This window comes from Dasypus novemcinctus, chromosome 9, assembly GCF_030445035.2.
Source record: "Dasypus novemcinctus isolate mDasNov1 chromosome 9, mDasNov1.1.hap2, whole genome shotgun sequence".
NCBI lineage: Eukaryota > Metazoa > Chordata > Mammalia > Cingulata > Dasypodidae > Dasypus > Dasypus novemcinctus.
The window spans coordinates 2,344,673-2,372,013 of NC_080681.1; the positions used below are offsets into that span (position 1 = coordinate 2,344,673).

At 46.2% G+C, this 27,341-nt stretch overlaps 1 long non-coding RNA gene across 1 annotated transcript in view; it reads right to left on the reverse strand.

Moving 5' to 3' along the window:
- LOC131279894 (uncharacterized) overlaps nucleotides 1–19,926 on the reverse strand; it is a 62,697-nt gene extending 42,771 nt beyond the window's left edge. The window contains exon 1 of the long non-coding RNA XR_009187391.2: nucleotides 19,823–19,926. This is a non-coding gene — a long non-coding RNA (uncharacterized lncRNA). The remainder of the gene's footprint in view (nucleotides 1–19,822) is intronic.
- Nucleotides 19,927–27,341: the final 7,415 nt, after the last annotated feature.

The following is a 27,341-nucleotide window of genomic DNA, read 5'->3' on the forward strand; positions in this document are numbered from 1 at the left end:
TGACAAGAATACAAGTGGACACAGAAGAACACACAGCAAATGGACACAGAGAGCAGACAACTGGGGGAGAAGGGGAAAGAAATAAATTTAAAAATAAATAAATAAATAAAACAAAGGATTAAAATCTGAAGGAAAAAAGAAGGGACAATGGATGAGATTAAAAATACATTAGAGGGAAGCAGATTTGGCCCAATGGATAGGGCATCCACCTACTACATGGGAGGTCCATGGTTCAAACCCCGGGCCTCCTTGACCCATGTGGAACTGGCCCATGTGCAATGCTGATGCATGCAAGGAGTGCCATGCCATGCAGGGGTGTCCCCTGCATAGGGGAGTCCCACACACAAGGAGTGCACCCCATAAGGAGAGCTGCCCAGTGTGAAAGCCTGCCCAAGAATGGCACACACACACAGAGCTGACACAACAAGATGATGCAACAAAAAGAAACATAGATTCCCGGTGCCACTGATAAGGATAGAAGCAATCACAGAAGAACACACACACAGTAAATGGACCCAGAGAGCAGACAACTGGGGGGAAGGGGAGAGAAATAAAAAAAAAAAACATTAGAGGCCTACAGCAGTGTATTTTAAGTGCCAGAAGAAATAATAAGTGAATTGGAAGACAAAATAGCTGAAATTGAAAAGAAACAGAAGAACAGAGAGAATATGATGGAAAAAAATTTGAGCAGGGGCTCAGGAAATTGAATGATAGCACAAAGTGTACTAACATATGTATCATGGAATTTCAGAAAGAGAAGAGTAGGGAAAAGGGAAAGAAAGAATATTTGAGGAAATAATGGATAATCATTTCCCAACTCTTATGAGATATAAATATATGAATCCAAGAAGCACAATGTATTTAAAACCGATCTACTTAGAGACTCATACCATTGAGAATATAAAATGCAAGAGATAAAGAGAGAATTCTGAAAGCAAGAGAAAATGATCCATCAAATACAAGGGAGTTTAAAAAGACAGTTCAATTTTCTCATCTCAAACCATGGAGGAAAGAGACAGTGGTATGATATATTTAAGATACTGAAAGAGAAAAACTGCCAGCCAAGAATTCTTTATCCAGAAAAATTGTACTGCTATAGTGAGGGTGAGTTTAAAATATTCACAGATAAACAGAAACTAAAAGAATTAGTAAACAAAAGGCTGGCTCTACAAGAAATAATAAAGGGAGTTCTGCTGGCTGAAAGAAAAAGACATGAGATAGAGGCTTGGTGGAGAGTGTAGAAAGGAAAACTACCAGAAAGAGAAACCAAAAGGGTAAAAATACTAAAATAAGATATGGCATATGAAAGGCAAAGGACAAAATGGTCAAAGTAAGCAATTCCTTTAAATTCCTTTAAAGAAATAACATTGAGTGTTAGTGGATTAAACCTCCCAATCAAAAAATACTGGTTAATAGAATGGATTAAAAAATATAATCCATCCAAATGCTGTCTAGCAGAGACTCACCTTAGACCCAAGGATTCAAATAAGATGAAAGTGAAAAACTGGGAAAAGATATTTCTTGGAAGCAAAAAGTCAAAAAGAGCAGGGGTAGCTATACTAATCTTAGACCAAACACTTTAAATGCCAATGTTATAAATTATGTTGATCATTACCTATTACAAAAAGGAATAATCCACCAGGAAGTAATAGTAATCATAAATATCTGTGCACCTAACAAGGGTGCTACAAGACACATGAGGAAAACTCTTGCAAAACCGAAGGGAGAAATAGGTGTATCAGCAGTAATAGTACTCCACTAACATCAACAGATAGAATGGCCAGACAGAGGATCAACAAGGAAAAAGAGTTAACTAACTAGACCTAAAAAACATGTATATCCCTGGTGTAGTTCCATCCTATGCGGCTGTTCTCTGGAGCGGCGGTTGTCTATCTCCACCTGACTTCTCTCCCACCTAAGTGCATGCTAGCACCCCATGGAAGATTTGATGGACATGGACATGAGCTCCCTGAGGCTCCAGAACTATCTTTTCAATTGTGAACTAAATACTAAAGGCCAAGAAAGATTATCACTTTAAGGTAGATAATGACAAAAATGAGCACCAGTTACCTTTAAGAATGGTCAGTTTAGGGGCTGGTACAAAGGATGAATTGCACGTTGTTGAAGCAGACAATGAATTATGAAGGCAGTCCAATTCAATTAATGATGGCCACTTTGAAAATGTCCATACAGCCAATGGTTTCCCTGGAGGTATGAAAATAAAACCTGTTGAATTTTGTTTGAAGTGTGGTGCCAGGCCAGTGCATATTAATGGACGGTACTTATTAGCTATGGAGGAAGATGCAGAGAAAGAAGATGAAGAAGAGGAGGATATGAAACTCTTAAGAATACCTTGAGGGTGGCGAACTTGGCCCAGTGGTTAGGGCATCCATCTACCACATGGGAAGTCTGTAGTTCAAACCCTGGGCCTCCTTGACCCATGTGCAGCTGGCCCACGCACAGTGCTGATGCACACAAGGAATGCCGTTCCATGCAGGGGTTTCCCCTGCATAGGGGAGCCCCATGCACAAGGAGTGTGCCCCATAAGGAGAGCCACCCAGCACAAAAGAAATGCAGCCTGCCCAGGAATGACACCACCCACACGGAGAGTTGACACAGCAAGATGATGCAACAAAAAGAAACACGGATTCCCATGCCACTGACAACAGAAGTGGACAAAGAAGACGCAGCAAAATAGACACAGAGAACAGACAACCGGGGTTGGGGGGAGAAGGGAGATAAATAAATAAATCTTTTAAAAAAATAGAATACCTTGAAAGTGATCTGCCCCTGGAAGTGTTAGCAAGGTTGCACAGAAAAAGGTAAAACTTGCTGATAAGATGATGAAGATGATGATGAAGATGAAGACGATGATTAACATGATGATGAGGAGGAAACAGAAGAATATATCCAGTGAAAAAAATCTATCAGAGAAACCCCAGCCAAAAATGCACAAAAGTCAAACCAGAAAGGAAAAGACTCAAAACCATCAATACCAAAATCAAAATGTCAAGAATCCTTCATAAACAGGAAAAAGCTCCTAAAACACTGAAGGGATCTAGTTCTGTAGAAGACTTTAAAGCAAAAATGCAAGCAAGGATAGAAAAAGGTGGTTCTCTTCCCAAAGTGGAAGCCAAATTCATCAATTATGAAAAGAACTGCTTCTTGGATGACTGACCAGGAAGCTATTCAAGATCTCTGGCAGTGGGGGAAGTCTCTTTCAGAAAATAGCTTAAACAGTTGGTTAAAAATTTCTTTCTTATTTCATTTCTATAACAGTTGATATCTGGCTGTCCTTTCTATGATGCAGAGAAAGCACTTTCCCTACCGTGTCTGATAAATGTCCAGATTCCTTTGCAAGAATGTGTTATCCAAAATGACTATTTAGTTTTTAAAGATGGAACTGCACCCTTTTCTTGGTTTTAAGTATGTATGGACGGTTATGACAGGACATAGAAGTAGCAGTGCTCAGTCAAATTGAAATGGTGGGGACACAGAATGTATGTGTGATATAAATTCAGTATTTTAACAGTGTTTAAAAAAAAGACATATTGTTCTACAAAATCAGCAAGATATAAATTCTTGGATCTCTCTGCAGATCAGAGAAGGTGCTTTGATCACACCTTGATTTGGACTTTTCCCTGGCCTCAAAACTAAGAGCTAACACATTTCCATTGTTGAAGCCAACCCCATGCATAGTATTTGCTTGAGCAATCAAGAAATCCAAAACAGATTTTGGTACCAGGAAAGTTGAGTCCTGCTCAAGCAAATACCAAAATGTAGAAACAGCTTTGGAATTGGGTAATAACTAGATGCTGGGTGAATTATAAGGTGCTTGATAGAAAAAGCCTAGACTCCTTTCAAAAGACTGTTGGTAAAAATCAGAATGCTAAAGGCACTTCCAAAGAGCCTTAGAAGGAAATGATGAATGTGTTATTGGAATCTGAAGAAAAGGTATTCCTTGTTTTCAAGTGGAGAGAACTTGGATAAATCGAGTTCTGATGTCAGACAGAAGACAGAACTGGAAAGCAATGAACTTGACTATTTAACTGAAGACATTGTCAAGCTAAGTATAGCAGTACAGCCTGGATTTTCATTGCAACTTACAGTAAAATGTAAGAGGAAAATAATAAGCTGAAAATGACTCATAAGAACAAAGAAACCAGAAATTGATGGTTTGGAAAGTTCTGAGCCTATCCACATTGTGTACTCCATGATTAGGGTCAAAAATGGTTTATGAGGGGTCTTCCTCAGCTTTCAGAAAGCACGTTCTCAGAGAAGATGGCTCCATGTGATGGTTTCACTGAACATAGAACCTGTCAGCCATTTCAATGGAAGTAAGGACTGGAAATGCAGTTATGCAGGAAAGATTTGTGGAAGGTTCTGTTGTCTGATGTTTTGGATCCATTGAATGATATGCAAAGCTGACAAGTAATATTTGTGAAATTTGTATCAGCAAACCACTGCCAGCAAGAACAGAAAGGCATAAAGAATGGATAAACTGAAGGAAGCATGACTTCATGGGCAGAAACATGGAAGCAAAGACTGGCCAAGAGAGGGGACCTACCCATGTGTTTGAAAAGGGTGCATACACCCCATCACCTGGAGGGGGCAGTTGACCCTCCCATGCACTCAGAGGTGGCATGATTCCTGCCCCATTGTTCAGGTAAAGTGCTGCCACCACAATGCTCAGAGATTGTGGGGACTGTGCCACAGGGTTTGCAGAGAGCCTCACCAACATCCTGATATTCATAAAGGGTGGAGATTTCACCCCAGTTTTGGGGGATGCTGTGTCCATTGTATAAGCACTTAAAAGGGGTGAGACTCCATCAGGCCTGGAGTATAGAACATGGATCTACAGAAAACACTCAGACCATGAAATCTACTGGAGGTTGCCCTGCTGGATTGTGGATTGTTTGGGAGCAGCGATGGCTGTTTCCTTACAATTTCTCCCTATTAAAATGGTTATATCTATCCATTGCTTGTCTGTCCATTGAACATTGGAAGAAGATAACTTGTTTTCTAGATTTCACAGGTTAACAGACCGAGGGGAATTGTGCTCCAGGACAGACCACACTCATAACTGGTTTTCATGTGACTGTATTTGCCATTGATTCTGAAACGACTTAAAGTCTTTGGTATGTTTATGATGTAATATTACATATTTTATATCCATCCTTGTGTATTCTCACGAAACTCCTCTCCTACCCCTCATTTATGTTGGTTTCACACATTTAACATACATTTTCCCATCCCCTTGGTGCCCACAGTGACAGCCAACCTCCGTTTCCCGAGGTGCCATGTCCAGAGATACTTGCAACAGTGTTCAGGTCCTAAATTGCTCAGCTGCCCCAATGCCCTGGGAGCCACCCTTTATCATAAACATATAGGGGATGACAGAATGACAATGTAAACCATAATGTAAAACATAGGATAACTAAAAATGTTAGAAAACTGCATGTCCTAAAGTATACACCACAATGTAAGCACAGATGTCACCTGGTTTGAAAGCTATTGTCTCAGACTATGTACATCACTTTAAGTAAATATGTTGTGAATAGGTTGTAGGAGTATCGCTGTGGAAGGGAAAAGGTTTTGTGGTGGATGTGTGGGAGTGCTGTATATTGCATACATGAATTGCTGTGGTCTAGGGCTCTTGTGAAGAGAAGGTCAATAATTAGGGGGAAAAAAAAGGAAAAGAAAAAGATAGGATGTAGAATTTTTCCAAGTCAACATGTATTCTATATCTAACCTTTAAACCCATTGCTATATTCCATTTTGCTAGTAAGAGATCCTGACATGATATTGGGGCTTCAATATTCAGGAAGTTCTGGATCCCAGAGTGGTCCAACAATGGCAGTGGAGGAATACTGGTATGGGATACTATTGACAGGGGATATATGGCTGACAGGGAGCTATACAGGGCATATGTCCAGGGTGCATGGTAATGTTTGGATATACTCATAGTGGCAACAATTAAAAACTAAAGCTGGGGGGGTACTGGGTCCCTGGCCGGGGGTGCTGTGCCGTGGTCCCTAGGGGAGCAGCGGCAGTCCCCCAAGTGCAGCAGCAAGGACCCAGAAGGAATGAAGGTCCAACAGTAAGGCCCTGATACTAATGACTATGCTTGTGAGCCTATAGGCCTGAAATAAGAACAAGGCCTAGAGCAGCACTGTGCCTGGGAATTTCCTCCTGACAGCCTTCATGTTACTCAAATGTGGCCAGTCTCAAAGCCTAACTCAGCATCTAAATGCAATGCCTTCCCCCCAGCATGGGACATGACACCCTGGGATGAGCCTCCCTAGCACCGAGGGATCACTATCAACTAACAACTGATAATGCAACTGGAAAATGACCTTGAATTGAAGGTTCGATGCGGATCAGTAGAATATCCCTGTCTACATAGAATAATATGACTTTAAAATGCTGTTTGATCTAATGTAAGGGGGAAATAGAAAGGAGAAATGAGTTTATATGGCTATGAGTCTCTAAAAAAAAAAGAGTCTGGAGGCTGTCAGAAGGATTTCCCTTATGCACAACTGAGCAGAGTCTAAGAGACAGATAAAGTAGATACAATCCCCAGGTATTGGTTCCTTTGAGGGCTAAAGGGACCCACGGGTTCTACGGTCATGGCAGATAGGGTTCACTGCCATGTCAGATGGCCCTTCTATGGAGCTGATGTTTCTGCGTGATGAAACTGGACCCAGAGGGGATCTCTTTTCATAAGACTATCATGCTACTTTACTGGAATTGTAGTTGGTATTGGGGTTTAAGATATATTTAGGGGATTGAATCTTTTTACTGACAATATGCTAGCCAGGCCCTGAGCCTCAACAGACTCCAGCTCCTACAATCTGAATTATTGGACTCACCTCACTCAGCTAAGATGGAGTTGAAGAAGGGCAACCACCACACCATGGAGCCTAGAGTGCCTACAACTGAAAGCAGGAGGATTGCATCCAGTAACCATGTGGAATCTGAGCCTCCTCTTGACATAGAGGTGCAACGGACACAACCAATCCAAGGACCTCAGAGAAAAGGTGGCAATGGAGTGGGAAAAGTGGACATGGTGGCTGTTGGGTATGGGGAATGGCAGGAAGAGATGAGATGTGGAGGTGCCTTTGGGACTTGGAGTTGCCCTGGATGGTGCTTCAGGGACAATCACCGGACATTGTAAATCCTCCCAGGGCTCACTGGATGGAATGGGGGAGAGTGTGGGCCATGATGTGGACCAATGACCATGAGGTGCAGAGATACCCAGAGATGTACTTACCAAATGCAATGGATGTGTCATGATGATGGGAGTGAGTGTTGCTGGGGGGGGGAGGGGTGCGGTGGGGGTGGTGGGGTCGAATGGGACCTCATATTTTTTTAATGTAATATTTTTACAAAATCAATAAAAAGAAAAAAAGAAAAAAAAAGAGAAAAAATATAAAGTCTTTGGTATGTTATGGTGGAATGAATGTGTTTTGCATGTGGTGGAAAGAAAACGTGTCTTTTGGTCAAAAGGGTGAAGAGTGGTGGTTTTCAGCTGTGTATCCCAGTAACATATGTTCTTAAACCGAATCCATTCCTGGAAGTGTGAACCAATTGTTAAGAGGACATTTTGATGCAGTTACTACAGTTAAGATGTGGCCCAAAGTAATCAGGATGGGCCTTATCCTATTCCTGGAGTCCTTTATACTCAGAGTGAGATTCAGTAGCTAGAAAGCCACAGGACCAAGAAGTTAAAAGTCATTGGAGCCTGCAAGGAACTGGAGAGTTGAAGGGAGGTGTCCATGTGGATTGCCATGTGACAGAGAAGGTCAGGACCAGGAGTCACTGGCAGCCAGCCCTAGAATTCCCATCATTGAGAAGGAAGAATCACCTTGATGACACCTTGATTTGAGCTTTTTCATAGCTTCAATATGGAGGCTAACAAATTCCCATTGCTTAAGCCAACCCATTGAATGATATTTGCTTGAGCAGCGAAGGAAACTAAAACAGGGTTTACTATCTGGAATTTAACCCAAAAACCTACAACTCAACAACAACAAAAAAGACAAACAATTCCATCAAAAACAGGGCAAAACACTTGAATAGACAGTTCTCCAAAGACAGTATCCAAATAGCCAATAAACACATGAGCAGATGGCCACCATCATTACCCATTTGTGTAATGCAAAACAAAACTCAATGAGATACCAATTCACAACCACTAGCACAGCTACAATCAGTGGGATAAAAGGAAAACAACAAATTTTAAGATGTGGGAAAACAGGAGCACCCATTCATTGCAGGTAGAACTGTAAAAGGTACAGCTGTTGAAAAGTTTGGTGGGGGGAACGGACTTGGCCCAGTGGTTAGGGTGTCCGTCTACCACATGGGAGGTCCGCAGTTCAAACCCTGGGCCTCCTTGACCCATGTGGAGCTGGCCCATGTGCAGTGCTGATGCGTGGAAGGAGTGCCCTGCCATGCAGAGGTGTCCCCCACATAGGGGAGCCTCACATGCAAGGATTGTGCCCCATAAGGAGAGCCACCCAGAGTGAAAGAAAGTGCAGCCTGCCAGAGAACAGTGCCACCCACACGAAGAGCTGATACAAGATGATGCAACAAAAAAGAAACACAGATTCCCATGCCGCTGACAACAACAGAAGCAGACAAAGAAGAAGATGCTGCAAATAGACACAGAGAACAGACAACCGAGGTGGAGGGGAGGGGAGAGAAATAAATAAATCTTTAAAAAAAATTTTTTTTAAAGTTTGGTGGTTCCTCAGAAAGTAAAGTATAGAATTACTGTATTACCTACAGTCCCAGTTTGAGTCTTTTGTGGACCCTAGGAAATTATGCTCTGAAGCTAACCCATTCTTGTGCATGGAAGCCTATAGTATGTGGGACCTTTTTTATTAGATTTAGTAAAGGAACCTTGATTGAATTCCTTTGGGGTCTTTGGAATCTACCAATGAGACATTACGCAGGTAAAGTCTCTGCCCTCTTGCTGGGTCTTATATAAAACCAAGAACTGAAAACAGAAAAACACAGAGAAAGACAGGATTTTGCCCCTGCCATGTGAGAGAAAGGACTCCAGAACCACCTACAGCTGCAGAAAGACAGAGCAGCCCTGAGCAGCTGAGAGAGACTCCAGAGGCTAGAATCAGTGGAGAAGCTGGACATTGTTGCACCCAAGAGTTGAGGCCCATGGATCATCTCAAAGCTGAAGATAAGCTGGGCCTGGAGAAGAAGGCAGACAGAGACTGTCAGAGCTGCCATTGTGTAAGTGGCATGATTCCAGGATCTGCATTGACTTGGACATTTTCACAGCTGCAGAACTGTAAGCTTTTTACTCTAATAAATCCCCACTAACAAAGCCAACCTGTTTCTGGTACTTTTGTGTTGGCAGCTTTGGCAAACTAAAATACATGGCAATCCCACTTCTAGTATATTCCCCAAAGAATTGAAAGCAGGGACTCAAACAGTTATTTGGACACAATGTTCATAGCAGCATGATTTACAATTACTAAAAGATGGAAGCAACCTAAGTGCCCATCACCTGATGAAAGGATAAATAAAACATGGTACATACATACAATGGAATATTACTTAGCCAGGAAAAGGAATGGAGTTCTCATTCTTGCAACAAAATGGGTGAACCTTAAAGACATCATGTTGAGTGAAATAAGCCAGTATATACACACACACATATGAGCATTATAGTATATAACAAGGGTAATGTTCTTCCACATATTTTATTAACTTGTAAGGTTTAGAGATATCTTCAGGTAGGTAAATGTACATCCATCTCATTATTATATTTTCCCACTATTTTTAATTATTACATAATATTCCATGTAATGTCTGGCTGTACTTTATTAAAATGTTTCTAGTAGATTGGCATGTATAGTTAGCTTCTATTTTGCTAATACAAGCCATTTACCCTTGTATAACTTCACATGCTTCCTTGTAGATATGCACTTGTTTTTCATCAGTCAAGGTACATAAATATATAATAAAATTGTTGGTTCTAATAATAATGTAATTTTTCCAAATGATGCATATAGTCATCAAATATTCATTGATGATGCATTATGATTCCACTGAAAAATGTCTTACAGGTTTGCTATCCCACTGAAGCTGGCTAGTAAGATAGGGAATCAATAAATGGATCTGGAACCTGGCAAGAAGTCCACAGGGACATCAATAACCCCCAAGATGGCTGCTGGCAGACCCTCCCCAAGATTCTGCCATCCAGAACAAGACTTCATTTAGAAGTAAGGAGAAGCCCCAGATATTCCCCAAGGACTTCATCATTGGACCCTCGTGGGGGATCAATAGGGGGTAATCAATGAAAACAGTGAACAGCTGGAACTCCTCCCCTGCCATTAGCAAAGGGGTGGAATAATTAAAGGCTCAAAAAGCAGGCACAAGGCCTGAGCTTGCCCTTGCCTTTGGTCCCCTGTTCCTGCCTCTGTGCCCTGCTCTCACCCTTTTTCTTCTGCCATGATGGCCATGCAAGTAAACCTGGGTTTTTATAATCTCTAATGGAGAGTTGTAGTCTGTAAAACAGCCCACTTTATCACTTTTCAACCCCTTCCTTTCTACCTGGGACCCATGATCTGTTTTTTACTCCCATTTCTCTTCCCTCCCTCCCTGAATAAATAACTGGCCCAACTCACCTGATGTGCTCTTGAAATTCATTTCTGCATCATGGCCAAGAACCTAGACAAAATCCAGTATGATGGCTAACACAGTGTGAGAGTCTTGGGACTCTGGCCTTCCGTCAAGGAATCTGAAATTTATTGATGATTTTCTGGCCTCTAGTTGTTTCTCTGACACTGATGGAGACTTGGCCTTGGGCACAAGTGTTCTCTTAGGTAAAGGAGGATTGTCCTTTCAACCTGACAAAAGATCCTTTTCTCAAGAAGAGACAGCAGTTAAGATTTTAAAAAAAGTTGAGCAAAGAAAACACCATCTCAATCCACATGGAAGACATGCTCCTCTTTCCTTAACCTTACTCTATAATGAACCCAGAGAAAGGAATCCAGGTCTCCTTAACTTAAGCCTTGTCTTTTCATGTGTATCTTCTTCCCATTTACCTATTACCTTGCACGAATATTCCAAAAGTGTGATGGAAACTCTGCTTTCCTTAAATCTTCTTCATTCTCCAGGCTTCCAGTCCACAGGATCTGGTAGGAATCCTGCAGGCTGCCATTCTCCTGCACCCTACTTCTCACCCACCCCCATCCCCCCAGCAGCCCCTGCCCCAACCTGCCAGTCTCCACACTCTTTCCCATGGGGTCTACACTCGCTGCCACCTGGAAGCTCACACTTAGTTTTCTGTTGCCTAGAATCTCCCACCTGCTTCCTTACCATCCCCAACACTTCAGAACCATTTTTAGACGTTTCCCAAAACCAGAGAGTTGTTCAAAAGCAGTGTTATTTTTGTATATACTTCTGTATACAGGTAGCCATTGTGCTGGGTCAGGGACCCGCCCTTCCAAATGTACTGTGGAATGACACCCAAATTCCTGAGCTGGCTGCTGTGCTTTGAGGAAGGTCCTGTGGCTCTAATGCCAGGGAGGTCAGCTGGCCAGCCTCAGCTCCTGGCCACGCTGCTGCTGCTTAAGTGCACATTTGCCCTGTGCAGTGCTCACACTCAGGTGTTAGATGGGCCTGGGAATGGGGCTTGTGAACTTGGCACACAAACACGGGTTTGTTACTATGAGAACAGTTTGTGCACTTAAGTCATTAAAAGGTTGATTGCATTTATGGCTGTTTCCATTATAGTTGAGCAAGGAGATTTTCTTAAGCAATGAGAGATGTCTCATCCAATCAAATGAAGGCATTATGTGGAGAATTAATGATTTCTACAGTCAAAAGAGGGAATTATAATCACTAGTTCAGCCAGCCAGTGCCCCCAGGGGAATTCATCTTGGCCATTGTTGGAGTTCCTCTTTTGTACCCTGCCCTATGGAATTTGGATGTGGGCAGCCCCATAGTTGTGTGAGATAATCTTATAAAAAGTCCTAATATTTATAGGTGTCTCCTGTCTGTTCTCTTTTCTTAGAGAACACTAAGTCAATCCAGGAAGGTGGCTTGTGAGTTTGCTTCAGTAAAACAGGAAAGGTTCCTTGGCCCTGCTCACTCCTCCTGTGTACAAGGCACTGCCGCCCTGCAGGATTTCTCACTTAAAGGACCATGAGAGAGCAGGTACAGCATTCAAACCACCACAGTACAAGAAAAAAAAACAAAACACAACTCCCTGGCTGCATTAGAAAAAAGGATTTAATGTGGTATTCAAATGCAGGATTTGCTATTTACAAAAAATAAATATTATACCCATATAATAGGTCAGTTTTTTTATTTAAACACAAAAAAAATTCAGTTATCCTCTCATCCCCTTGAATATACCCTCCCACAAACCAGCGCTCCTCTAGCTTGGCATATTCAGTTTTGGGATGGCTAGCCTTGCTGACCAGGAGACCAAGGTTGACCCTGATGTTGGTAGCCTCTTAGTACTTGCTCTTTGGGAACTTGAGTCCCTTCTTATTCCTACAAAGAACGGTGGAAAAGGTTCCTTTTTTGGGTCAGAAGCCCAGATTTCACACCATGATTTGGAAATTAAACAGCACACTCTTAGAAAAACAATGGATCAAAGAGGAAATCTCAAAAGAAATCAACAACTACCTTGAAACAAATGATAATGATAACACAACATAACAAAATTTATGGGATGCAGCAAAAGCAGTACTGAGAGGGAAATTTATAGCCATAAATTCATATATCAAAAAAGAGGAAAGAGCAAAAATTGAAGAACTAACTGCACATTTGGAGGAATTAGAAAAAATCAACAAAGTAATCCAACAGGAAGAAGAAGGAAGGAAATACCAAAGGTAAGAGCAGAACTAAATGAAATAGAAAATAAGAAAGCACTTGAAAAGATAAACAAGACCAAGAGCTGGTTTTTTGAGATGAACAAAATTGACAAACCTTTAGTGAGACTAACAAAGAAAAAAAGAGAGAAGATGCAAATACACGAAATAAGAAATGAGAAAGGAGATATCACCACTGACCCCACAAAAATAAAGACTATCATAAGAGGATACTTCGAAAAACTATATTCCAACAAAAATGACAATTCAGAGGGCATGGACAAATTCCTAGAAACACATAAGCAGCCCATATTGATGAAAGAAGAAATTGATGATCTCAACAAACCAATCACTAGTAAAGAGATAGAATCAGTCATTAAAAACCTCCCAACTAAGAAGAGCCCAGGGCCAGACAGCTTCACAGGTGAATTCTACAAAACATTCCGGAAAGAACTAACACCAATCCTGCTGAAACTCTTCCAAAAAATCGAAACAGAAGGAATATTGCCAAACTCCTTCTATGATGCCAACATTACCCTAGTACCAAAGCCAAACAAAGACACCACAAGAAAGGAAAATTACAGACCAATTTCTCTAATGAACCTAGACACAAAAATACTTAACAAAATACTTGCTAATCGTATTCAACAACACATTAAATGAATTATACACCACAACCAAGTGGGATTCATTCCAGGTATGCAAGGATGGTTCAACATAAGAAAATCAATCAATGTACTACACCATATAAACAGATTGAAGGAAAAAAATCACATGATTATATCTATAGATGCAGAAAAAGCATTTGACAAAATACAGCACCCTTTCTTGATAAAAAACACTCCAAAAGATCTTAATACAAGGAAATTTTTTGAACATCATAAAAAGTATATATGAAAAACCTACAGCCAACATTGTTTACAATGGAGAAATCCTAAAATTCTTCCCTCTAAAGTCAGGAACAAGACAAGGATGCCCATTGTCTCTGCTTCTATTTAACATTGTCTTAGAAGTACTTGCTCGAGCACTGAGGTAAGAACCAGATATAAAAGGCATTCAAATTGGAAAGGAAGAAGTCAAAATTTCATTATTTGCAGATGACATGATCCTATACATAGAAAACCCTGAGAGATCTACAACAAAGCTTCTAGAACTCATAAATGAGTTTAGTAAAGTTGCAGGTTATAAGATCAATGTGCAAAAATCAGTAGCATTTTTGTACACCAATAATGAGCAAGATCAGGAGGAAATCAAAAAACAAATACCATTTACAATAGTAAATAAAAAAATCAAATATTTAGGAATAAATTTAACTAAAGATGTAAAAAAGTTATACACTGAGAACTATACAAGACTGTTCAAGGAAATCAAAGAAAATCTAAATAAATGGAAGAATATTCCTTGTTCATGGATAGGAAGACTAAATATTATTAAGATGTCTATCCTACCGAAACTGATCTACACATTCAATGCAATCCCAATAAAAATCAACACAGCCTTCTTTAAGGAACTAGAAAAACTAACTATGAAATCTATTTGGAAAGGAAAGAGGCCCCGAATAGCCAAAGACATATTGAAAAAGAAAAACGAAATTGGAGGACTCACACTACCTGACTTCCAAACATACTACAAAGCTACAGTAGTGAAAACAGCATGGTATTGGCATAAGGAGATCGATAAAGCCACCAAACCCTCTCAACTGGCAGAGAATGGCCTATTCAACAAATGGTGCCTGGAGAACTGGATAGCCATATGTAGAAGAATGAAAGAGGATTACCATCTCACACCTTATACAAAGATCAACTCAAGATGGATCAAAGACCTAAATATAAGAGCCAAGACCATAAAGACCTTGGAAAGCAGTGTAGGGAAACATCTACAAGACCTTGTACTAGGAAGTGGCTTCATGAATATCACACCCAAAGCACAAGCAGCAAAAGAACTAATAGATAAATGGGACTTCCTCAAAATCAAAGCCTTTTGCACTCCAAAGGAGTTTGTCAAGAAAGTAAAAAGGGAACCCACACAATGGGAGAAAATATTTGGCAACCATATATTTGATAAGAGACTTATAACTTGCATATATAAAGAATTCATATATCTTGAAAATCAAAAGATAAACAACCCATTTAAAAAATGGGAAAAAGATTTAAACAGACACTTCTCCAAAGAAGAAATACAAATGGCTAAAAAGCACATGAAAAAATGCTCCAAATCTCTAGCTATCAGGGAAATGCAAATCAAAACTACAATGAGATACCATCTTACTCCCATAAGATTGGCAGCTATGAAAAAAACAGAAGAATACAAATGCTGGAGAGGATGTGAAGAAAGGGGAACACTCATCCACTCCTGGTGGGAATACAGAAGGATCCAACCATTCTGGAGGACAGTTTGGCGGTTTCTCAAAAAACTAACCATAGATTTGCCATATGACCCAGCAATACCACTGCTGCGTATATACCCAGCAGAACTGAAAACAAGGACACAAACCGATATATGTACACCAATGTTCATAGCAGCATTGTTCACTATCGCCAAAAGTTGGAATCAACCCAAATGCCCATCAACAGATGAGTGGATCAATAAAATGTGGTATATACACACAATGGAATACTACACGGCTGTAAGAACAAATACACTACAAACACACGTGATAACATGGATGAATCTTGAGAACCTTATGTTGAGTGAAGCAACCCATGCATTGAAGGACAAATACTACATGACCTCAATGATATGAAATAAGAAAGCTGCCTCAGAGAGCTAGAGACTGGAAGATAGGCTTACAGGAAATCGAGGGGTGGAGGAAGGATGTGAGTCGATGTCTGCAGGGGTGGAATCTATGATGAGCTGGCGGTAAGTATGAGCACAAAGAAGAGATAAAATGGGGACAAGGTGTTGCCTTTGGGTGGGACTTTGTGGGTTTGAGGGGGACTGGGGATGGGCAGATGGGTAATATTGCCCAAAAATTGGGGGGAGGGAGGGGCAACTTATGAACATAGGAAAGTGTCAGGTGTTGGTTAAGAGTAAAATGCTGAGAAAATCGTATCAAAATATAATTAGGAGGGTTACCTGTTTAGGATGCTTGGAGGGGATGGACTGATGCGGGATGGACTCCTGAGGAATGTCTGAATGCTCATTTTACCAGGGTGGGTTGTACCATTGGGTAGAGACCCAAGAAGTGAGAGTTGGGGTGGACCCACATCCTGGGGAGGACTAATGCCATCAAATAGAGGGAACTGTATCTCTCGAGAGAAAGGGTGGCTCCCAGGGCATTAGGGCAGTTGAGCAAGTCAGGCCCTGAACACTGTTGCAAGTATCTCTGGACGTGGCTCCTCGAGAAATGGAGGTTGACTGTCGCTGTGGGCCCCAAGGGGAGGGGAAAATGGATGTTGAATGGATGGAACCAAGGTAAATGTGGGGTAAGAGAGGAGTTTCACAAGAGTACACAAGGATGGATATAAAACATGTAATATTACACCATAAACATATAGGGGATGACAGACTAATAATGTATACCATAATGTAAAACATAGGATAATTAAAAATTTAGAAAACTGTATATCCTAAAGTATGGACCACAATGTAAGCACAGATGTCACCTTGTTTGAAAGCTATTGTCTCAGAGTCTGTACATCAGTTTAAGTAAATATGATATGAATAAGTTATAAGAATATCACTGTGGAAGGGAAAAGGTTTTATGGTGGATGTGTGGGACTACTGTATATTGTATATATGAATTACTGTGATCTAGGGCTCTTGTGAAGAGAAGCTCAATAATTAGGAAAAAGGAAAAGAAAAAGATAGGATGTAGGATTTTTCCAGATCAATACATATTCTATATCTAGCCTTTAAACCCATCGCTATATTCCATTTTACTAGTAAGGGACCTGACATTATATTGGGCTTCACTTTTCAGGAAGTTTTGGATCACAGAGTGGTTCAACAATGGCAGCAGAGGAATACTGGTATAGGATGTTATTGACAGGTGATATATAGTTGACAGGGAGTTATACAGGGCATATGTCCAGGGTGCATGGTAATGTTTGGATATACTCATAGTGGAAACAATTAAAAACAACAGCTGGGAGGGGTACTGGGTTCCTGGCCGGGGGTACTCTGTTGTTGTCCCTAGGGGAGCAGCAGCAGTCCCCCAGGTGCAACGGTAAGGACCAGGAAGGAATGAGGGTCCAACAGTGAGCCCCTGATACTAATGACTATGCTTGTGAGCCTATATGCCTGAAATAAGAACAAGGCCTAGAGCAGCACTGTGCCTAGGAGTTTCCTCCTGACAGCCTTCATGTTACACAAATGTGGCCAGTCTCGAAGCCAAACTCAGCATGTAAATGCAATGCCTTCTCCCCAGCGTGAGACATGACACCCGGGGATGAGCCTCCCTGGCACCGAGGGATCACTGCCAAGTACCAACTGATGATGCAACTAGAAAATGACCTTGAATTAAAGGTTCAATGCGGATCAGCAGAATATCCCTGTCTACATATAATAACAGGAGTTAAAAATGCTGTTTGACCTAAATTAAGGGGGAAATGGAAAGGACAAATGAGTTTATATGGCTATGAGTCTAAAAAAGAGACTGGAGGATATCAGAAGGATTGCCTTATGCACACCTGAGCAGAGTCTCAGAGACAGATAAAGTAGATACAACCCCAGGTATTGGTTCTTTTGAGGGCTAAAGAGACCCACAGGTTCTATGGTCATGGCAGATGGGGTTCACTGCCATGTCAGTTGGCCCTTCTTTGGAGCTGGTGTTTCTGCATGATGGAGCTGGACACAGATGGGATCTTTTTTCACAAGGCTTTCATGCTACTTTACTGGAATTGTAGTTGGTGCTGGGGTTTAAGATATATCTAGGGGATTTACAATACAATAGCTGGACTGACAATACAATAGCCAGGCCCTGAGCCTTAACAGACTTCAACTCCTACAGTCTGATTTATTGGACTTACCCCACTCAGTTAACATAGAGTTGAAGAATGTCAACCACCACACCATGGAGCCTAGAGTGCCTACAACTGAAAGCAGAGGATTGCATCCAGTATCCATGTGGAATCTAAGCCTGCTCTTGACATAGATGTGGAATGGACACAACCAATCCAAGGTCCACAGAGAAAATGTGGCATTGGTGTGGGAAAAGTGGTCATGGTGGCTGATGGGTGCGGGGAATGGGAGGAAGAGATGAGATGTGGAGGCGTTTTCGGGACTTGGAGTTGTCCTGGGTGGTGCTTCAGGGACAATTATCAGACATTGTAGATCCTCCCAGGGCCCACTGGATGGAACGTGGGAGAGTATTGGCTATGATGTGGACCACTGACCATGAGGTGCAGCGATGCCCAGAGATATACTTAGCAAATGCAATGGATATGTCATGATGATGGGAGCGAGTGTTGCTGGGGGAGGGAGTGGTGAGGTGGGGCTGGTGGGGTTGAATGGGACCTCATATTTTTTTAATGTAATATTTTTACAATATGAATAAAAAAATTAAAAGATAAAAAATAAAATAAAATAAAATTAAATTAAAAATTAAAAAAAAAAGTTTCCCTTTTTGGTGTTTGTTCCCATGGGAAAGTTCTGCTTGGTCAGGAGGAAATGATAGTTTCCTGATGAGGCCATTGCGTAAAAGTCGTTGGCATCATCAGGGATCTGCAGCTCTGGGGAGATGGGAAGAGGGGCAGTCAGGTGAGCTATGGGGGGCCACCAGCCACCCCACCCCTTCTGTTCCCCATGAGCCAGACACATGAGTCACCCAGTCCAGATCCCGGACCACCAATGACACCTCTGATGGACCCCTGCCCAAAGGCAAGACTCAAGAAGTTTTGATCCCAAGGGATGTTTTTCAAAAGTGACCAGGCTCCACCCCTGGCAGCCTTGACCTAGCGCTGCCCTGAGGCCTTCACTGAAGGTGACCTTGGAGTTGGAGCAAGCCTTACAGAAGGCAGGCACGGCCCCCGAGTCCCACGCTCCTTGGTCCAAGGCTAGTGGAGCCAAGGAAATGGCGGCCAAGGCCAGGACTCTTGAGCAGGGAGCATGAAAGCAAGGATTTCCTCCCTCATCCTGTTTTCACCTGCATCCTCTGGCCTAGAGCCTGCTGTGAGGCCCTGCTGGGCTGGAATTCCTGCTCCTGCTTGAATGCGGGCCTCTTTTCCTACCCCCTATCCCCTCTAGCCTCAGTCTTCTTTTCCTGTAGGACATGGTCCACAAACCCTGGCCTTCTCACCATGATGGTGATGGAAGAAAAGAGGAAATTTAAAAAACAACTTGCAGGGAGTAAGGAATGGTACCCAAGGTCAATGCTTGAGAGAGCATGATCAGCTCACCAAAGATAAATGAAGTTATCCTTCAGGCACAGGGACGTGTGATGTGCCCTACACTGACTACTGTCCTCACCCACTGGGGCTGAGAGCCAGGCAGAGAGGTCCTTGCTGACCTCCCCAGGGGCCCAGACCCCAGCCTGCCTGGCTCTGTGTGTCCTGGGAACACTGACTTGGCTCCCCAGAGGCCCCAAAGGGAATTCAGGTGGTTTTGCTTCATTTTTAGTGTCATCCATGCATGGATTTTAATATCTGTGCCCACAGCAGTAATGACCATTAATGGATGCACAACACATCATATCCTGGCCAGAGGATGTCCTGTGAGAGGAACCTGTGCACTTGGCCTCATGGCCAATGGCCAAGTAGAGAGGACCTTATTTTTGGATCCTGAAATAATGGTTCTCTCTTAGTTCCCCACTGCCTGGGTCATGTCCAGGGAGGGTACAAGCCTGGGAGACAGTGTCTGAAAGGGGAGTGCACTGTGGGCACTAAGGGCTTCCGAGGACAGGTGGAGGTGTGTGCAGGATGCTGGCCGCCACCCTTCTGGCAGGTTAACTGTGGCAGAAGGCCTCGGTCCTGGGGGCTGAGATATAGTGTGGGAGTCACCCTCTGCTGCCCTTTCCAATGATCCCCATGACATACTTCGATCCTGTGAAATCAGCTGCACCAGCTTGTAGTCCTCTGGGCTGTCCTTCCGGTTGTACTTCTCCATGGCCTGCTGGATCACGGCTGGAGCCCTATCTTGGCAGGTCAGCTGGGGAGTGTCAGAGGACAGACCATCAGGACTTGGCCCTGGAGCTGGCTCCCTCAAGAGCAGCAGCCAGAAGGCCTTTGGGGCGGTCAGCACTGAGCACAGGGCTCTGAGCCTCTAAGCGGGGCTGGGTTAAGGGGGGATGCAATGACTTCTCATGCTCCCCTGGGGGGCTGCCATGGAATGAGGGGGTCTTCTCAAGTCCTTTGAGCCCCCATCTCCAGTAAGAACCCTCCCCCCACCTCACAGCTCCTTCCCTGGGGATGGACCATCTCACTCTTCCTCGGCCTGCACAGCTCCTATGGCTGTCCAGGGCCCCAAGGACACAGGGCCCCATAAAGGAGAGTGGTGGAGGTGGGTGTGGACAGCCTGCTTGCCTCGCTGCCTCTCCTCCCAGCACACCTAGGCCACTCACTGCCCCTGGGATCTGCACCCTGGAAAGAGCTCCTCAAGGACGATGATATGAGTGAATCCTGGAGCAGACGTCTAAGACCAAGCAGGTGACAGACCTCACCTGTCTGGCCCCAGATGCCTGGACACAGGCAGGTCTCACATGAAGTGTCATTCAAGTCACAGTTTACCACCCCTGAGCTCCAGGTGGCCAGAGAAGTGCAGCCCCAGGCAGATGTGCCTCACCTGGGCCAGCATGTGTGCAGGTGGGGGGAGGGGGGTGGGATCTGCCATCTATTCAGGACCAGGTCCCCTCACCACCACCACCCTGGGGCAGCCACTTCACTACACAGCTGGGTATCACCTGACTTCCCTGGTCTGTCCCCACAGGGCCCGCGACCCAGCCCTATCTCCTCTCTGACCTCATTCACCCCTAACCTCTGCACCTTCACCTCTGTGCTCCTCACAGCTCCTCAGACAGTCCAGGCACATACTGTGCTTGGGGCTCTCTGGGCTGGCCCCCGCATTCTTCCCCTCAAAGGCTGCACCAGTGAGGTCATCCCAGGCTTTGTGGCCTCAGGATGGAAGCTTCAAATCCCCAGCCACCATGCTCAGCCCTGACTGCCTTTGTACCCACAGTCTTTGCTCCTTCTGGATCTGATTGTCTGATCTTACCAACCCACTGGTATAGCAGCTCCAAGGGGGCAGGAAGGGCACATTAACTCATCCCCATCCACTGCCTGACCCTGTGGCTGGACCCAGGGACTGCACCTGCCCAGCTCACCAGCAGGCTCTTATAATTGTTGCCATTGAACACATCCAGGCTGACGCGGATGATGCAGGAGTCGCCCACCTGCTTGTTGTAGAGCGGCCCCGCGCATGAGGCTCTGGAGGTGCACGGTGTGACCCCAGGCACGGGACAGGCTGAAGAGGAGGAGGCTTTGATGGAGGCTGAGGTTACTTCTGGCACATCCAAGCATGAAGTGGGGGTCGAATCCCCAAACTGTGGGAGACAGCAAGATCAGGAGAAGCCCTGGAGCCTGGAGGAACCCCAGGCTGCTATAGTCTCCAGGGGGCTTTAAGGACCTCTCTTTCAAGGAGGGACCCCCACCCTTTTGTGGGTGTGGAGAAGGGAACATGGGCACTGGGAATGGAGGACCAGGGAGGAGCTGTGGGCAGGCACCTTCTTCTCCTGGCCATCAGGGGACTCAGGGTCAAGCCCATGTGGATTTCCTGTTCATGGCTGGGTGCCTTGGCCACATATGTGGGGTGGGAGGCAGGTGCATCCCCACTGCTGAGGTCAGATCCACACTGGAGCTGGACACTGGAGTGGGAGGTCTCACTACTGCTGGGCTCGGTGCTGGGTCCCTGGTGGATGGAGGAAACGTGGCACAGCTGAGTCCTCCAGCAAGACCCCATCCCTGTCCTCATGCTCCACTGCTCTCTGGGCCCCATGTCATGTGCTCCTTCAGTCGACAGGAGCCATGGGCACCAGCCACTGGAAAGAGCACCCAGCATCACCCATTTTCTGCAAGGGAAAACAAGGCCCAGAATGATGGGGACTTGACCCTGTCACAGAGCTGGTCAAGAGTGGAGCAAGGACCATGAACTAAACTCCATTTCCCGAGCCCTCTCTTAGCCCAACGCGATGCTGAGCACCAAGGCAGCCGCACTTGTCTGCCCTGGATTGGGAACACATCTGGGAGGTTTTTGATCTGGAGTGTGCTGCTGGTTGACAAGGATAGGGACACAATTCACGAATCAGCTGGTAGCACAGGAGTGATGTCTGCTGTGAGACTACTAGAAGCCACACCTTTGGGCTCCCAGAGTTTCATTTGAAGAAGTCCTGGAACCCAGACATCTCCTATCCACAGTTCTGATGGTGACCAAGAGCCCTGGCTGCAGATCCTCTGGAATGGGTGACAGGGTGGGTGTGCCCTCCCATTGCCCCTTTGGGGCCTGCCCTTACCTCTCAGTCTCACTGAGGTGCCCCAGTGCTCCAAACCAGGAACAAAATTGCTCATCAGGCACCAGGTAGTCACAGGTGCAGCTTGACTGTGGGAGCTGGATCTGCAAAAGGACCTGGTATTCCTGGGATGAGAGGGAAAGAGCAGATGGAGAGGAGGCCATGGTGGGTGCACCTGGCAGGACAGGGGCTCCTCCAGTGACAGGGACTTGCTCACATGGGCTCTCTCTTCACCTGGACTCTCCTCCAAGACCTACCTGTTCTCAGATCAGGAGTCACACAGCTCCTTCTCCAGGAAAGGGTCCCAGATACCACCTCCTACCCCACCCCAGTGTGGCAGGTCTACCTCATCTACTTGAATCAAATGCTCCCCTTTTAAAAGTGGAAGGCTGATGGAACAATGGAATGTCCTGACCAGGTGGGTCTCTGACACACCCACAAACCACACCCTACCCTTGCCATGATGCCCACAGCTACTCACCTTCCTCCTTTTTTCATAGTAGATCATTCTCTCCTGGAAGACAGACATCCCAGCTCCATCAGAAGAGGCTCCTCATGCCATTACCAGCTCCCCTCATCCCTTCTCATGTGCACTACTGGGAAGACCCACCAGGGGACAGGCCAGCACCCTCAGGACTTGGAGCTCTTCAGGTTTGGGGTACTAGAGGAGGGGACCTGGGGCAGAGGCTAAGGGACCATCCATTCACCCCTCTCTGATGACAGAGGGAGAGACTGTGTATCAGGGTGTAGAAGCTGCCCAGTCTCTCCCATAATTCCCATCCATTTAGGGGACCAACCTCCCTCTCTCACTGGCTAGGCCTGGGGCAGAGGCCATGCCCAGCTCAGCCAGAGCCTTATTCATTGTGCAGTCAGAGGTGACGTGTCTGCTTCCTCATCTGGAAAATGGACCTGACACCTCCAACTCAGAGGGGTCAGTGGGGCCCCCATGGAGCAGGTAGCCCAGTGCTGGGAACTGGAAGTGCCTCTCTCCCCCAAACCTCTGCATCCTAACTTCCCCCCACCATTACCCCAAGCCCACTTACATCCAGGTGGTCCCGGAGAGAAGAGTCCAGCATGGCCAGTTCCCTGAGGAATGTCCCAGGTAGGGGACAGTGACCTGTGTGACAATATGTGGCATCAGGTGGGGAAACTCCCCAGGCTCAGACTCGTACCTCCACTGAGAGTTCTCACTGGGAGAATCTGGGAATCTTCACCACCTCCTTCCTAGTACCCCTCCAAGCACCCAGAATCCAAATGTCTCTTCTAGTTACCCAGAAAAGGGGCCCCTTTGATGTCTTGAAGGGCAGCTCCCCCCCCCCCCCCAGCACACAATGGCCTCACAGACACTCACCCTCTCTTGTGGCTGCATCTGCTGGGCTTTCTTTGGCTTCGTCATTCCAAGGGTGGAATCCTTGGAGGTCCATTCCTTTCAGGGGTGAGAATGAGGTCAGTGAGGCCATCCTCCCCTCACCCAATTGACCCTAGATCCTGACCTGGGGTGTTAGCAGGCTGCCTGCCTCGATTGGCAGAAATGCTGCTGCCACCAGCTGTGAGCTCTGGTTGGAGGTGTGAATCCCAGCTCTAACTTGTTCTGGGCATGCGGCTTGATGAACTGCCTGGCCTCCCTGAGCTTGCTGGCTGGTATGTACAGTGCAGGTGAGAACTGCACCCACGGAGACTAAGGGCTGCCTCCTGTGATTGTGGTGCTCTCTGTGGCACCTTCTCCAAATTGGAGCCATGGGAAAGTTCCCTGACATTCTGTCCTCCCTTGAACCTCTCCCCTCTCCGTGAAGAAGGTCCTACACTTTGTCCTGACTTCATTTCCAGATGAGGAGACACAGGCCCAAGAAAGCAGTGACTTCCCCGGCCACATGGGATTTGGAGGAGTTCTTGGCTCCACCTGCAGGTCAGGCCTTGTTCCAGCTGAAGTCACCTCAATGTACCACCACTGACCAGGGTTCAGCTAATCTACCCTCACAGTGGGTAGCCAGGAATGCTGCCAGAAGAAACATGGAGGGAAGGGAAGCAGCGTGTCTGAAGCCTGGTTGAGCAGCTCCTCCTGCCTTAAACATGGAGCCTCTGCCCCACAGTCTCTGACCACGGCCATGCCATATGCTACTCCTACCCCAAGCAGCCCCTTGGCAAGTTCTTCCTGCAGAGAACTTTCTCTCATCCACCCAGGAAGTGGTCTCCTGATGTATCAGCTCTGACTGGCCAAGTAAGACACAGGCTGCCCACAGCACTGGACATCATATCTTGCTTCCTGTTTTCCTATTTTACACAAGCCACCATGAGTCATGAGGTTCCTGAATAATTCTTATAACTGTCTGGCATGGATTTCAAATCCAGAGGTGGCAGTGGAGGTGACATCAGGTTTATCACCAGCACTGGCCCTGGTACTACTGGTAGTGAAGTAACTGGCTCCAGCTGTGTTTGGCAATGACACAACTTCTGGAGATTACAGTGGAGGTGGTGATGGAGCTGCCTCCAACACTGGACATGGTGCTTCTACTGGTGCAGTGGGTCCCTCTAGATTAGCAGTCATCAACAATTGAACATCTGGAGGTGGCAGGTGAGGTGGCATCAGATCTTCTGCCAGTTTTGCGTAAGATGTTGCAGCTGATGAGTCACAAGCTCCAGCTCTGGAGCCAGCGATGAGGCAAGCTCTGGAAATAGCCCTGGAGGTGGGGCCAGAGGCGTCTGCAGCTCTAGAGTAGGCCTGATGTCTGGTGCCAGTGTTGGGAGTGGTTCTGGAGGAGGCACCGCAGTGGTTTGTAACTCTGAGTCTGACATACAGCAGGAAAAGGAAGAAGATGCAACAGCAGGACTGCCTCTCTAGAAGCCTCCCCCAATCAGGAATGATCACATTGTCTGTACCAGTAGCCCCCAGGAAGTCTTCCCAAATTGCAATCCCCCTGGTCAGTGGTCCAAATTACTCTTTCCTCTGGGCAGTAAGGCCCCCTCCGGAGGTTCTTCCTTGTGTGACCCCATCCCCTTCCCACAGGTTATGTGCACTCAGCCCCAGGGCTCCTCACCCTCTGCATCTGTCTCCCTGAGCTCCATGGGCTCCAGCTGAGCAAGGAGGGCTTGAACATGGTTCTCCAGGGCAGACCCAGGCAGGCTGACCTGCACGAAGGCCACCAGCTGCTGGAGGCAGGGGAAGTCCGGGGGTTGGAAGAAATTCCCTGGGTGTCTAACCAGCCAGGTGCACAGGATACAGGAGATGGTGCTGGGGGCCAAGCAGCAGAGTGAGTGGAGAGGCCATTGCTGCCACAGGGCCCCCGATGGCCACCTCCCATGGCAGGGCCCTAGGCCGGAGAAGTCAGTCCTCCTTCTCTTCTGCCTCCCCAAGCCCTCCCACTGGAACGTGACCTCCATGAGGACAGGGAGGGATTCTGTCTGCTCTGCTCCTTGCACAGGACTGGAACATAGTGTGAGCTTCATACACATCTGACCCATGAGGTCCAAGCCCTGTCCTCCTGCCACAGCCATCCTGGTCCCTCATGACCCCTCAGTCTTGTTGGTGCACAGTGGTCCTGCCTCTTCCTCTCCAGTCCATGTTTGGGGTCTTCTTGCCCCTGACACTGGCCTCCCAAAGGATATGGGCACAGCCACCCCAGCCCCTGGCAGCTCAGTTCCCAGGACTGCATAGTGAGGCAGGTGTGTGAGCTGCTGTCTCACCACACCTCCAGATTGAGATGCTTGCATGTGGTGGGGTGGAGGGCCAGCAGATCTGGGGCAGGGCCTGGGCAGGCTCAGAGCCTCCAGGGTGCCCTCTGCACCCTGCACACCAGAACCCTTGCACAGTTTTCCACGCAGGGCGTTGACCCCTGGCCTCTTCTCCAGCAGGAATCGTGGGAGCCAGGTTTCTCTCTGATCCTCCACCACCAGCCCTGCCCTCCCCATCCTACCTGGGAAGGAGGAGGCCCTTGTCCCCACCAGAGCTCACTCACTTTTTCAGACATTCCTGGCATTGTCCAGACCCATCACCAAAAGTGTGGTCATCTCCACATCTGGAAGAGACACAAAGGTGCCACCTATAAGTTCCCGGATGCACCCCTTTTGCTGTTGTTTAGCATTGCTGCCTGACTCCCTACCTAGAAGGGAAGCCCAGGAGTGCAGGAACTTTTCCAGCTTTGTCCAGTGAGGTCAGCAAAGGGCCTTAGAAAGTGCCCGCCCCGAGGAGACCCTTCCTAGTATTTGCTGAAGGGAGACCTGAGCTGGCCCATCCCTGAAAAACATCGGGGCCCCTGGCTCCTCTGCCACCTGCCAGGACCCCTCAGGCTGCGGAAGTACAGGGCCCACAGAAATGGGCGCTCAAGCCTCCATTCAATGGCAATCAGGACTCCAAAGTCACGTTGAGGCAGAGCCTCTTCAGGTGGTGAGGGAATTACTCTATGGGGACAAGCCCTCTCCCCCTCGACCACCCTTTCTGCAGAGCAGGCTCAGGGAAGCACCTTCAGTGGCTCAGCCCATTTTAGTTTGATGAGGACCCTGGGAAGTTTGTGCTGCCACCCACTCTTCAGATGAGCAAACTGAGACCAGAGGCTGCTGTGACATTCCTCGGTGCAGCCGGTGGGTGGAGGAGGGTAGGGTTCACTGATAAACAGCTGCTCCAGCACCTGTGTGATGGAGGTGAAGGCCCAGTAATCGGTCAGGAAGATGTTCAGGAAGGCTTGGTCACCCTCCAGGATGGCGGCACCCAGGAGCTGCATGAGCATCTCCCATGTGCCCCCCTTGGGGGTGTGCACCTGGCTGTGCTGGGCCCTCCTCAGTGCTAACTTGTTTCCACACTGGAGAGAGGAAGAGCAGGAGTGCAGGTCAGCATTTGACCCTGAACCCCAGGAGCAGTGACAGAGCAGAACTTCCACCAGCCCTCTGTGCCTGGAGGCGAGAAGTGGGGCAGGAGTGCCTGTGGCAGAGCAAGGCCCCAGCCTCAAAAATAGAACTGACCCGAGGGAAGGAGTCAGTTCTCAGCCCCTTCTTGTCACTCCCTTAGCCGAGGAGGAGGACTCCCTGTTTCACTGCCTGGAAATGCTACAATCCCCATGCAT